Source organism: Heterodontus francisci, chromosome 11 (assembly GCF_036365525.1).
Source record: "Heterodontus francisci isolate sHetFra1 chromosome 11, sHetFra1.hap1, whole genome shotgun sequence".
NCBI lineage: Eukaryota > Metazoa > Chordata > Chondrichthyes > Heterodontiformes > Heterodontidae > Heterodontus > Heterodontus francisci.
Window position 1 is genome coordinate 9,224,780 of NC_090381.1, and position 12,395 is coordinate 9,237,174.

The following is a 12,395-nucleotide window of genomic DNA, read 5'->3' on the forward strand; positions in this document are numbered from 1 at the left end:
GCGGTTGCCTTAAGTTGAGGGGTTGCCTTAATTTGAGCTGCCAGCTTACTTTGAGGGGCTGCCTTAGTTTGAGCGGCTGCCTTAGTGTGAGCGGTTGCCTTAGTTTGAGGGGTTGTCTTAGTTTGAGCGGCTGTCTTAGTTTGAGCGGCTGCCTTAGTTTGAGCGGTTGCCTAAGTTTATGCGGTTGCCTTAGTTTGAGGGGTTGCCTTAGTTTGAGGGGTTACCTTAGTTTGCGCGTTTGCCTTAATTTGAGAGGTTGCATTAGTTTGAGGTGTTGCCTTATTTTGAGGGGCGGCCTTTGCTTGAGGGGCTGCCTTAGTTTGAGCGGTTGATTTAGTTTGAGGGGTTGCCGTAATTTGAGCTGTTGCCTTAGTTTGAGGGGTTGCCTTTGTTTGAGCGGTTGTCTTAGTTTGAGAGGTGGGCTTACTTTCAGGGTTTGCCTTAGTTTGATCGGTTGCCTTCCTTTGAGTGGCTGCCTTAGTTTGAGGGGTTGCCTAAGTTTGAGTGGTTGCCTTAGTTTGAGGGTCTGCCTTAGTTTGAGAGGTTGCCTTAGTTTGAGTGATTGCCTTAGTTTGAGCGGCTGCCTTAGTTTGAGCGGTTGCCTTAGTTTGAGGGTTTGCCTTAGTTTGAGCGGATGCCTTAGTTTGACAGGTTGCCTTAGTTTGAGCGGCTGCCTTAGTTTGAGGGCTTGCCTTAGTTTGAGCGGCTGCCTTAGTTTGAGCGGTTGTCTTAGATTGACAGGTTGCCTTAGTTTGAGCGGCTGCCTTAGTTTGAGCGGCTGCCTTAGTTTGAGGGGTTGCCTTAGTTTGACAGGTTGCCTTAGTTTGAGGGCTTGCCTTAGTTTGAGCGGATACCTTAGTTTGAGAGGTTGGCTTAGTTTGAGGGGCGGCCTTAGTTTGATTGGCTGCCTTAGTTTGAGCGCATGCCTTAGTTTGAGAGGTTGGCTTAGTTTGAGGGGCGGCCTTAGGTTGAGGGGTTGCTTTAGTTTGAGCGGTTGCCTTCGTTTGAGGGGTTGTCTTAGTTTGAGCGGCTGTCTTAGTTTGAGCGGCTGCCTTAGTTTGAGCGGTTGCCTAAGTTTATGCGGTTGCCTTATTTTGAGCGGTCGCCTTAGTTTGAGTGGCTGCCTTAGTTTGAGGGGTTGCATTAGTTTGAGGGGTTGCCTTAGTTTGAGGGGTTGCCTTAGTTTGATGGGTTGCCTTCCTTTGAGGGGCTGCCTTATTTTGATCGGTTGCCTTTGTTTGAGCGGCTGCCTTAGTTTGAGGGGCTGCCTTAGTTTGAGGGGCTGCCTTAGTTTGCGCCTTTGCCTTCGTTTGAGTGGTTGCCTTAGTTTGAGGTTCTGCCTTAGTTTGAGCGGTTGCCTTAGTTTGAGTGGTTGCCTTAGTTTGAGGGGTTGCCTTAGTTTGAGCGGTTGCCTTAGTTTGAGGGGTTGCCTTAGTTTGAGGGGCTGTCTTAGTTTGAGCGGTTGCCTTAGTTTGAGTGGTTGCCTTAGTTTGAGGGGCGGCCTTCGTTTGAGGTGTTGCTTTAGATTGAGCGGTTGCCTTAGTTTGAGGGGTTCCCTTAGTTTGAGAGGATGCCTCAGTTTGAGCGGTTGCCTTAGTTTGAGGGGCGGCCTTCGTTTGAGTTGTTGCTTTAGATTGAGCGGTTGCCTTAGTTTGAGGGGTTCCCTTAGTTTGAGCTGCTGATAGTTTGAGGGGCAGCCTTAGTTTGAGGGGTTTCCTTAGTTTGAGCGGATGCCTTAGTTTGAGCGGTTGCCTTAGTTTGAGGGGTTGCCTTAATTTGAGCTGCCGGCCTACTTTGAGGCGCTGCCTTAGTTTGAGAGGCTGCCTTACTTTGAGGGGCTGCCTTAGTTTGAGCGGCTGCCTTAGTTTGAGTGGCGGCCTTAGTTTGAGCGGTTGCCTCAGTTTGAGGTGTTGCCTTAGTTTGAGGGGTTGCCTTAGTTTGAGGGGTTGCCTTTGTTTGAGCAGCTGCCTGAGTTTGAGGGGCTGCCTTAGTTTGAGGGGTTGCCTTAGTTTGAGCGGCTGCCTTAGTTTGAGATGCTGCCTTAGTTTGAGGGGATGCCTTAGTTTGAGCGGTTGCCTTAGTTTGAGTGGTTGCCTTTGTTTGAGCAGCTGCCTGAGTTTGAGGGGCTGCCTTAGTTTGAGGGGTTGCCTTAGTTTGAGCGGCTGCCTTAGTTTGAGATGCTGCCTTAGTTTGAGGGGATGCCTTAGTTTGAGCGGTTGCCTTAGTTTGAGTGGTTGCCTTAGTTTGAGGGGTTGCCTTAGTTTGAGCGGTTGCCTAAGTTTGAGGGGTTGCCTTAGTTTGAGGGGCTGCCTTAGTTTGAGGGGTTGCCTAAGTTTGAGTGGTTGCCTTTGTTTGAGGGTCTGCTTTAGTTTGAGCGGTTGCCTTAGTTTGAGGGGCTGCCTTAGTTTGTGGGGTTGCTTTAGTTTGAGCGGTTGCCTTAGCTTCAGGGGTTGCCTTAGTTTGAGCTGCTGCCTTAGTTTGAGGTGCTGCCTTAGTTTGAGGGGTTGCCTTACTTTGAGCGGATGCCTTAGTTTGAGCGGTTGCCTTAGTTTGAGGGGCGGCCTTCGTTTGAGGGGTTGCTTTAGTTTGAGCGGTTGCCTTAGTTTGAGCGGTTGCCTTAGTTTCAGCGGTTGCCTTAGTTTGAGGGGCTGTCTTAGTTTGAGGGGTTGCCTCAGTTTGAGTGGTTGCCTTAGTTTGAGCGGCTGCCTTAGTTTGAGCGGTTGCCTTAGTTTGAGCGGTTGCCTTAGTTTGAGGGGCTGCCTTAGTTTGAGGGGTTGCCTTAGTTTGAGCGGATGCCTTAGTTTGAGCGGTTGCCTTAGTTTGAGGGGCGGCCTTCGTTTGAGGTGTTGCTTTAGATTGAGCGGTTGCCTTAGTTTGAGGGGTTCCCTTAGTTTGAGCTGCTGATAGTTTGAGGGGCAGCCTTAGTTTGAAGGGTTGCCTTAGTTTGAGCGGCTGCCTTATTTTGAGCGGTTGCCTTAGTTTGAGGGGCGGCCTTCGTTTGAGGGGTTGCTTTAGTTTGAGCGGTTGCCATAAGTTGAGGGGTTGCCTTAATTTGAGCTGCCAGCTTACTTTGAGGGGCTGCCTTAGTTTGAGCGGCTGCCTTAGTGTGAGCGGTTGCCTTAGTTTGAGGGGTTGTCTTAGTTTGAGCGGCTGTCTTAGTTTGAGCGGCTGCCTTAGTTTGAGCGGTTGCCTAAGTTTATGCGGTTGCCTTAGTTTGAGGGGTTGCCTTAGTTTGAGGGGTTACCTTAGTTTGCGCGTTTGCCTTAATTTGAGAGGTTGCATTAGTTTGAGGTGTTGCCTTATTTTGAGGGGCGGCCTTTGCTTGAGGGGCTGCCTTAGTTTGAGCGGTTGATTTAGTTTGAGGGGTTGCCGTAATTTGAGCTGTTGCCTTAGTTTGAGGGGTTGCCTTTGTTTGAGCGGTTGTCTTAGTTTGAGAGGTGGGCTTACTTTCAGGGTTTGCCTTAGTTTGATCGGTTGCCTTCCTTTGAGTGGCTGCCTTAGTTTGAGGGGTTGCCTAAGTTTGAGTGGGTGCCTTACTTTGAGGGTCTGCCTTAGTTTGAGAGGTTGCCTTAGTTTGAGTGATTGCCTTAGTTTGAGCGGCTGCCTTAGTTTGAGCGGTTGCCTTAGTTTGAGGGTTTGCCTTAGTTTGAGCGGATGCCTTAGTTTGACAGGTTGCCTTAGTTTGAGCGGCTGCCTTAGTTTGAGGGCTTGCCTTAGTTTGAGCGGCTGCCTTAGTTTGAGCGGTTGTCTTAGATTGACAGGTTGCCTTAGTTTGAGCGGCTGCCTTAGTTTGAGCGGCTGCCTTAGTTTGAGGGGTTGCCTTAGTTTGACAGGTTGCCTTAGTTTGAGGGCTTGCCTTAGTTTGAGCGGATACCTTAGTTTGAGAGGTTGGCTTAGTTTGAGGGGCGGCCTTAGTTTGATTGGCTGCCTTAGTTTGAGCGCATGCCTTAGTTTGAGAGGTTGGCTTAGTTTGAGGGGCGGCCTTAGGTTGAGGGGTTGCTTTAGTTTGAGCGGTTGCCTTCGTTTGAGGGGCTGCCTTAGTTTGAGCGGTTGCCTAAGTTTATGCGGTTGCCTTAGTTTGAGGGGTTGCCTTAGTTTGAGGGGTTACCTTAGTTTGCGCGTTTGCCTTAATTTGAGAGGTTGCATTAGTTTGAGGTGTTGCCTTATTTTGAGGGGCGGCCTTTGCTTGAGGGGCTGCCTTAGTTTGAGCGGTTGATTTAGTTTGAGGGGTTGCCGTAATTTGAGCTGTTGCCTTAGTTTGAGGGGTTGCCTTTGTTTGAGCGGTTGTCTTAGTTTGAGAGGTGGGCTTACTTTCAGGGTTTGCCTTAGTTTGATCGGTTGCCTTCCTTTGAGTGGCTGCCTTAGTTTGAGGGGTAGCCTAAGTTTGAGTGGTTGCCTTAGTTTGAGGGTCTGCCTTAGTTTGAGAGGTTGCCTTAGTTTGAGTGATTGCCTTAGTTTGAGCGGCTGCCTTAGTTTGAGCGGTTGCCTTAGTTTGAGGGTTTGCCTTAGTTTGAGCGGATGCCTTAGTTTGACAGGTTGCCTTAGTTTGAGCGGCTGCCTTAGTTTGAGGGCTTGCCTTAGTTTGAGCGGCTGCCTTAGTTTGAGCGGTTGTCTTAGATTGACAGGTTGCCTTAGTTTGAGCGGCTGCCTTAGTTTGAGCGGCTGCCTTAGTTTGAGGGGTTGCCTTAGTTTGACAGGTTGCCTTAGTTTGAGGGCTTGCCTTAGTTTGAGCGGATACCTTAGTTTGAGAGGTTGGCTTAGTTTGAGGGGCGGCCTTAGTTTGATTGGCTGCCTTAGTTTGAGCGCATGCCTTAGTTTGAGAGGTTGGCTTAGTTTGAGGGGCGGCCTTAGGTTGAGGGGTTGCTTTAGTTTGAGCGGTTGCCTTCGTTTGAGGGGTTGTCTTAGTTTGAGCGGCTGTCTTAGTTTGAGCGGCTGCCTTAGTTTGAGCGGTTGCCTAAGTTTATGCGGTTGCCTTAGTTTGAGCGGTCGCCTTAGTTTGAGTGGCTGCCTTAGTTTGAGGGGTTGCATTAGTTTGAGGGGTTGCCTTAGTTTGAGGGGTTGCCTTAGTTTGATGGGTTGCCTTCCTTTGAGGGGCTGCCTTATTTTGATCGGTTGCCTTTGTTTGAGCGGCTGCCTTAGTTTGAGGGGCTGCCTTAGTTTGAGGGGCTGCCTTAGTTTGCGCCTTTGCCTTCGTTTGAGTGGTTGCCTTAGTTTGAGGTTCTGCCTTAGTTTGAGCGGTTGCCTTAGTTTGAGTGGTTGCCTTAGTTTGAGGGGTTGCCTTAGTTTGAGCGGTTGCCTTAGTTTGAGGGGTTGCCTTAGTTTGAGGGGCTGTCTTAGTTTGAGGGGTTGCCTAAGTTTGAGTGGTTGCCTTCGTTTGAGGGGCTGCCTTAGTTTGAGCGGTTGCCTTAGTTTGAGTGGTTGCCTTAGTTTGAGGGGCGGCCTTCGTTTGAGGTGTTGCTTTAGATTGAGCGGTTGCCTTAGTTTGAGGGGTTCCCTTAGTTTGAGAGGATGCCTCAGTTTGAGGGGCTGCCTTAGTTTGTGGGGTTGCTTTAGTTTGAGCGGTTGCCTTAGCTTCAGGGGTTGCCTTAGTTTGAGCTGCTGCCTTAGTTTGAGGTGCTGCCTGAGTTTGAGGGGTTGCCTTACTTTGAGCGGATGCCTTAGTTTGAGCGGTTGCCTTAGTTTGAGGGGCGGCCTTCGTTTGAGGGGTTGCTTTAGTTTGAGCGGTTGCCTTAGTTTGAGCGGTTGCCTTAGTTTGAGCGGTTGCCTTAGTTTGAGGGGCTGTCTTAGTTTGAGGGGTTGCCTCAGTTTGAGTGGTTGCCTTAGTTTGAGCGGCTGCCTTAGTTTGAGCGGTTGCCTTAGTTTGAGCGGTTGCCTTAGTTTGAGGGGCTGCCTTAGTTTGAGGGGTTGCCTTAGTTTGAGCGGATGCCTTAGTTTGAGCGGTTGCCTTAGTTTGAGGGGCGGCCTTCGTTTGAGGTGTTGCTTTAGATTGAGCGGTTGCCTTAGTTTGAGGGGTTCCCTTAGTTTGAGCTGCTGATAGTTTGAGGGGCAGCCTTAGTTTGAGGGGTTGCCTTAGTTTGAGCGGCTGCCTTATTTTGAGCGGTTGCCTTAGTTTGAGGGGCGGCCTTCGTTTGAGGTGTTGCTTTAGTTTGAGCGGTTGCCTTAAGTTGAGGGGTTGCCTTAATTTGAGCTGCCAGCTTACTTTGAGGGGCTGCCTTAGTTTGAGCGGCTGCCTTAGTGTGAGCGGTTGCCTTAGTTTGAGGGGTTGTCTTAGTTTGAGCGGCTGTCTTAGTTTGAGCGGCTGCCTTGGTTTGAGCGGTTGCCTAAGTTTATGCGGTTGCCTTAGTTTGAGGGGTTGCCTTAGTTTGAGGGGTTACCTTAGTTTGCGCGTTTGCCTTAATTTGAGAGGTTGCATTAGTTTGCGCGGTTGCCTTAGTTTGAGGGGCTGCCTTAGTTTGAGGGGTTGCCTTAGTTTGCGCGTTTGCCTTAGTTTGAGGGGTTGCATTAGTTTGAGGTGTTGCCTTAGTTTGAGCGGTTGCCTTAGTTTGAGGGGATGCCTTAGTTTGAGCGGATGCCTTAGTTTGACAGGTTGCCTTAGTTTGAGCGGCTGCCTTAGTTTGAGGGCTTGCCTCAGTTTGAGCGGCTGCCTTAGTTTGAGCGGTTGCCTTAGATTGACAGGTTGCCTTTGTGTGAGCGGCTGCCTTAGTTTGAGCGGCTGCCTTAGTTTGAGGGGTTGCCTTAGTTTGACAGGTTGCCTTAGTTTGAGGGCTTGCCTCAGTTTGAGGGTTACCTTAGTTTGCGCTGTTGCCTTAGTTTGAGGGGTTGCTTTAGTTTGAGGTGTTGCCTTAGTTTGAGGGGCTGCCTTAGTTTGCGCCTTTGCCTTCGTTTGAGTGGTTGCCTTAGTTTGAGGTTCTGCCTTAGTTTGAGCGGTTGCCTTAGTTTGAGTGGTTGCCTTAGTTTGAGGGGTTGCCTTAGTTTGAGCGGTTGCCTTAGTTTGAGGGGTTGCCTTAGTTTGAGGGGCTGTCTTAGTTTGAGGGGTTGCCTAAGTTTGAGTGGTTGCCTTCGTTTGAGGGGCTGCCTTAGTTTGAGTGGTTGCCTTAGTTTGAGGGGCGGCCTTCGTTTGAGGTGTTGCTTTAGATTGAGCGGTTGCCTTAGTTTGAGGGGTTCCCTTAGTTTGAGAGGATGCCTCAGTTTGAGCGGTTGCCTTAGTTTGAGGGGCGGCCTTCGTTTGAGTTGTTGCTTTAGATTGAGCGGTTGCCTTAGTTTGAGGGGTTCCCTTAGTTTGAGCTGCTGATAGTTTGAGGGGCAGCCTTAGTTTGAGGGGTTTCCTTAGTTTGAGCGGATGCCTTAGTTTGAGCGGTTGCCTTAGTTTGAGGGGCGGCCTTCGTTTGAGGGGTTGCTTTAGTTTGAGCAGTTGCCTTAGTTTGAGGGGTTGCCTTAATTTGAGCTGCCGGCCTACTTTGAGGGGCTGCCTTAGTTTGAGCGGCTGCCTTAGTTTGAGTGGCGGCCTTAGTTTGAGCGGTTGCCTTAGTTTGAGGTGTTGCCTTAGTTTGAGGGGTTGCCTTAGTTTGAGGGGTTGCCTTCCTTTGTGGGGCTGCCTTAGTTTGAGCGGCTGCCTTTGTTTGAGCAGCTGCCTGAGTTTGAGGGGCTGCCTTAGTTTGAGAGGCTGCCTTAGTTTGAGGGGATGCCTTAGTTTGAGCGGTTGCCTTAGTTTGAGTGGTTGCCTTAGTTTGAGGGGTTGCCTTAGTTTGAGCGGTTGCCTTAGTTTGAGTGGTTGCCTTAGTTTGAGGTTCAGCCTTAGTTTGAGCGGTTGCCTTAGTTTGAGTGGTTGCCTTAGTTTGAGGGGCTGCCTTAGTTTGAGCGGTTGCCTTAGTTTGAGGGGTTGCCTTAGTTTGAGGGGTTGCCTTAGTTTGAGCGGTTGCCTTAGTTTGAGGGGTTGCTTTAGTTTGAGGGGCTGTCTTAGTTTGAGGGGTTGCCTCAGTTTGAGTGGTTGCCTTCGTTTGAGGGGCTGCCTTAGTTTGAGCGGTTGCCTTAGTTTGAGCGGTTGCCTTAGTTTGAGGGGCTGTCTTAGTTTGAGGGGTTGCCTCAGTTTGAGTGGTTGCCTTAGTTTGAGCGGCTGCCTTAGTTTGAGCGGTTGCCTTAGTTTGAGCGGTTGCCTTAGTTTGAGCTGCTGCCTTAGTTTGAGGGGTTGCCTTAGTTTGAGCGGATGCCTTAGTTTGAGCGGTTGCCTTAGTTTGAGGGGCGGCCTTCGTTTGAGGTGTTGCTTTAGATTGAGCGGTTGCCTTAGTTTGAGGGGTTCCCTTAGTTTGAGCTGCTGATAGTTTGAGGGGCAGCCTTAGTTTGAGGGGTTGCCTTAGTTTGAGCGGCTGCCTTATTTTGAGCGGTTGCCTTAGTTTGAGGGGCGGCCTTCGTTTGAGGGGTTGCTTTAGTTTGAGCGGTTGCCTTAAGTTGAGGGGTTGCCTTAATTTGAGCTGCCAGCTTACTTTGAGGGGCTGCCTTAGTTTGAGCGGCTGCCTTAGTGTGAGCGGTTGCCTTAGTTTGAGGGGTTGTCTTAGTTTGAGCGGCTGTCTTAGTTTGAGCGGCTGCCTTAGTTTGAGCGGTTGCCTAAGTTTATGCGGTTGCCTTAGTTTGAGGGGTTGCCTTAGTTTGAGGGGTTACCTTAGTTTGCGCGTTTGCCTTAATTTGAGAGGTTGCATTAGTTTGAGGTGTTGCCTTATTTTGAGGGGCGGCCTTTGCTTGAGGGGCTGACTTAGTTTGAGCGGTTGATTTAGTTTGAGGGGTTGCCGTAATTTGAGCTGTTGCCTTAGTTTGAGGGTTTGCCTTTGTTTGAGCGGTTGTCTTAGTTTGAGAGGTGGGCTTACTTTCAGGGCTTGCCTTAGTTTGAGCGGTTGCCTTAGTTTGAGGGGTTGCCTTAGTTTGAGGGGTTGCCTCAGTTTGCGCGGTTGCCTTAGTTTGAGGGGCTGCCTTAGTTTGAGGGGTTGCCTTAGTTTGCGCGTTTGCCTTAGTTTGAGGGGTTGCATTAGTTTGAGGTGTTGCCTTAGTTTGAGCGGTTGCCTTAGTTTGAGGGGATGCCTTAGTTTGAGCGGATGCCTTAGTTTGACAGGTTGCCTTAGTTTGAGCGGCTGCCTTAGTTTGAGGGCTTGCCTCAGTTTGAGCGGCTGCCTTAGTTTGAGCGGTTGCCTCAGATTGACATGTTGCCTTTGTGTGAGCGGCTGCCTTAGTTTGAGCGGCTGCCTTAGTTTGAGGGGTTGCCTTAGTTTGACAGGTTGCCTTAGTTTGAGGGCTTGCCTCAGTTTGAGGGTTACCTTAGTTTGCGCTGTTGCCTTAGTTTGAGGGGTTGCTTTAGTTTGAGGTGTTGCCTTAGTTTGAGGGGCGGCCTTTGTTTGAGGGGCTGACTTAGTTTGAGCGGTTGCATTAGTTTGAGGGGTTGCCTTAGTTTGAGCAGTTGCCTTCGTTTGAGGGGTTGCCTTTGTTTGAGTGGTTCCCTCAGTTTGAGGGGTTGCCTTAGTTTGAGCGGTTGCCTTAGTTTGAGGGGTTGCCTTAGTTTGAGGGGTTGCCTTAGTTTGCACGGTTGCTTTAGTTTGAGGGGCTGCCTTAGTTTCACAGGTTGCATTAGTTTGAGGGGTTGCCTTAGTTTGAGGGGTTGCCTTAGTTTGAGGGTTTGCCTTAGTTTGATCGGTTGCCTTCCTTTGAGTGGCTGCCTTAGTTTGAGGGGTTGCCTAAGTTTGAGTGGTTGCCTTAGTTTGAGGGTCTGCCTTAGTTTGAGAGGTTGCCTTAGTTTGAGTGATTGCCTTAGTTTGAGCGGCTGCCTTAGTTTGAGCGGTTGCCTTAGTTTGAGGGTTTGCCTTAGTTTGAGCGGATGCCTTAGTTTGACAGGTTGCCTTAGTTTGAGCGGCTGCCTTAGTTTGAGGGCTTGCCTTAGTTTGAGCGGCTGCCTTAGTTTGAGCGGTTGTCTTAGATTGACAGGTTGCCTTAGTTTGAACGGCTGCCTTAGTTTGAGCGGCTGCCTTAGTTTGAGGGGTTGCCTTAGTTTGACAGGTTGCCTTAGTTTGAGGGCTTGCCTTAGTTTGAGCGGATACCTTAGTTTGAGAGGTTGGCTTAGTTTGAGGGGCGGCCTTAGTTTGATTGGCTGCCTTAGTTTGAGCGCATGCCTTAGTTTGAGAGGTTGGCTTAGTTTGTGGGGCGGCCTTAGGTTGAGAGGTTGCTTTAGTTTGAGCGGTTGCCTTCGTTTGAGGGGTTGTCTTAGTTTGAGCGGCTGTCTTAGTTTGAGCGGCTGCCTTAGTTTGAGCGGTTGCCTAAGTTTATGCGGTTGCCTTAGTTTGAGCGGTCGCCTTAGTTTGAGTGGCTGCCTTAGTTTGAGGGGTTGCATTAGTTTGAGGGGTTGCCTTAGTTTGAGGGGTTGCCTTAGTTTGATGGGTTGCCTTCCTTTGAGGGGCTGCCTTATTTTGATCGGTTGCCTTTGTTTGAGCGGCTGCCTTAGTTTGAGGGGCTGCCTTAGTTTGAGGGGCTGCCTTAGTCTGCGCCTTTGCCTTCGTTTGAGTGGTTGCCTTAGTTTGAGGTTCTGCCTTAGTTTGAGCGGTTGCCTTAGTTTGAGTGGTTGCCTTAGTTTGAGGGGTTGCCTTAGTTTGAGCGGTTGCCTTAGTTTGAGGGGTTGCCTTAGTTTGAGGGGCTGTCTTAGTTTGAGGGGTTGCCTAAGTTTGAGTGGTTGCCTTCGTTTGAGGGGCTGCCTTAGTTTGAGCGGTTGCCTTAGTTTGAGTGGTTGCCTTAGTTTGAGGGGCGGCCTTCGTTTGAGGTGTTGCTTTAGATTGAGCGGTTGCCTTAGTTTGAGGGGTTCCCTTAGTTTGAGAGGATGCCTCAGTTTGAGCGGTTGCCTTAGTTTGAGGGGCGGCCTTCGTTTGAGTTGTTGCTTTAGATTGAGCGGTTGCCTTAGTTTGAGGGGTTCCCTTAGTTTGAGCTGCTGATAGTTTGAGGGGCAGCCTTAGTTTGAGGGGTTTCCTTAGTTTGAGCGGATGCCTTAGTTTGAGCGGTTGCCTTAGTTTGAGGGGCGGCCTTCGTTTGAGGGGTTGCTTTAGTTTGAGCAGTTGCCTTAGTTTGAGGGGTTGCCTTAATTTGAGCTGCCGGCCTACTTTGAGGCGCTGCCTTAGTTTGAGGGGCTGCCTTAGTTTGAGCGGTTGCCTCAGTTTGAGGTGTTGCCTTAGTTTGAGGGGTTGCCTTAGTTTGAGCGGCTGCCTTAGTTTGAGTGGCGGCCTTAGTTTGAGCGGTTGCCTCAGTTTGAGGTGTTGCCTTAGTTTGAGGGGTTGCCTTAGTTTGAGGGGTTGCCTTCCTTTGTGGGGCTGCCTTAGTTTGAGCGGCTGCCTTTGTTTGAGCAGCTGCCTGAGTTTGAGGGGCTGCCTTAGTTTGAGGGGTTGCCTTAGTTTGAGCGGCTGCCTTAGTTTGAGAGGCTGCCTTAGTTTGAGGGGATGCCTTAGTTTGAGCGGTTGCCTTAGTTTGAGTGGTTGCCTTAGTTTGAGGGGTTGCCTTAGTTTGAGCGGTTGCCTAAGTTTGAGGGGTTGCCTTAGTTTGAGGGGCTGCCTTAGTTTGAGGGGTTGCCTAAGTTTGAGTGGTTGCCTTTGTTTGAGGGTCTGCTTTAGTTTGAGCGGTTGCCTTAGTTTGAGGGGCTGCCTTAGTTTGTGGGGTTGCTTTAGTTTGAGCGGTTGCCTTAGCTTCAGGGGTTGCCTTAGTTTGAGCTGCTGCCTTAGTTTGAGGTGCTGCCTTAGTTTGAGGGGTTGCCTTACTTTGAGCGGATGCCTTAGTTTGAGCGGTTGCCTTAGTTTGAGGGGCGGCCTTCGTTTGAGGGGTTGCTTTAGTTTGAGCGGTTGCCTTAGTTTGAGCGGTTGCCTTAGTTTGAGCGGTTGCCTTAGTTTGAGGGGCTGTCTTAGTTTGAGGGGTTGCCTCAGTTTGAGTGGTTGCCTTAGTTTGAGCGGATGCCTTAGTTTGAGCGGTTGCCTTAGTTTGAGCGGTTGCCTTAGTTTGAGGGGCTGCCTTAGTTTGAGGGGTTACCTTAGTTTGAGCGGATGCCTTAGTTTGAGCGGTTGCCTTAGTTTGAGGGGCGGCCTTCGTTTGAGGTGTTGCTTTAGATTGAGCGGTTGCCTTAGTTTGAGGGGTTCCCTTAGTTTGAGCTGCTGATAGTTTGAGGGGCAGCCTTAGTTTGAGGGGTTGCCTTAGTTTGAGCGGCTGCCTTATTTTGAGCGGTTGCCTTAGTTTGAGGGGCGGCCTTCGTTTGAGGGGTTGCTTTAGTTTGAGCGGTTGCCTTAAGTTGAGGGGTTGCCTTAATTTGAGCTGCCAGCTTACTTTGAGGGGCTGCCTTAGTTTGAGCGGCTGCCTTAGTGTGAGCGGTTGCCTTAGTTTGAGGGGTTGTC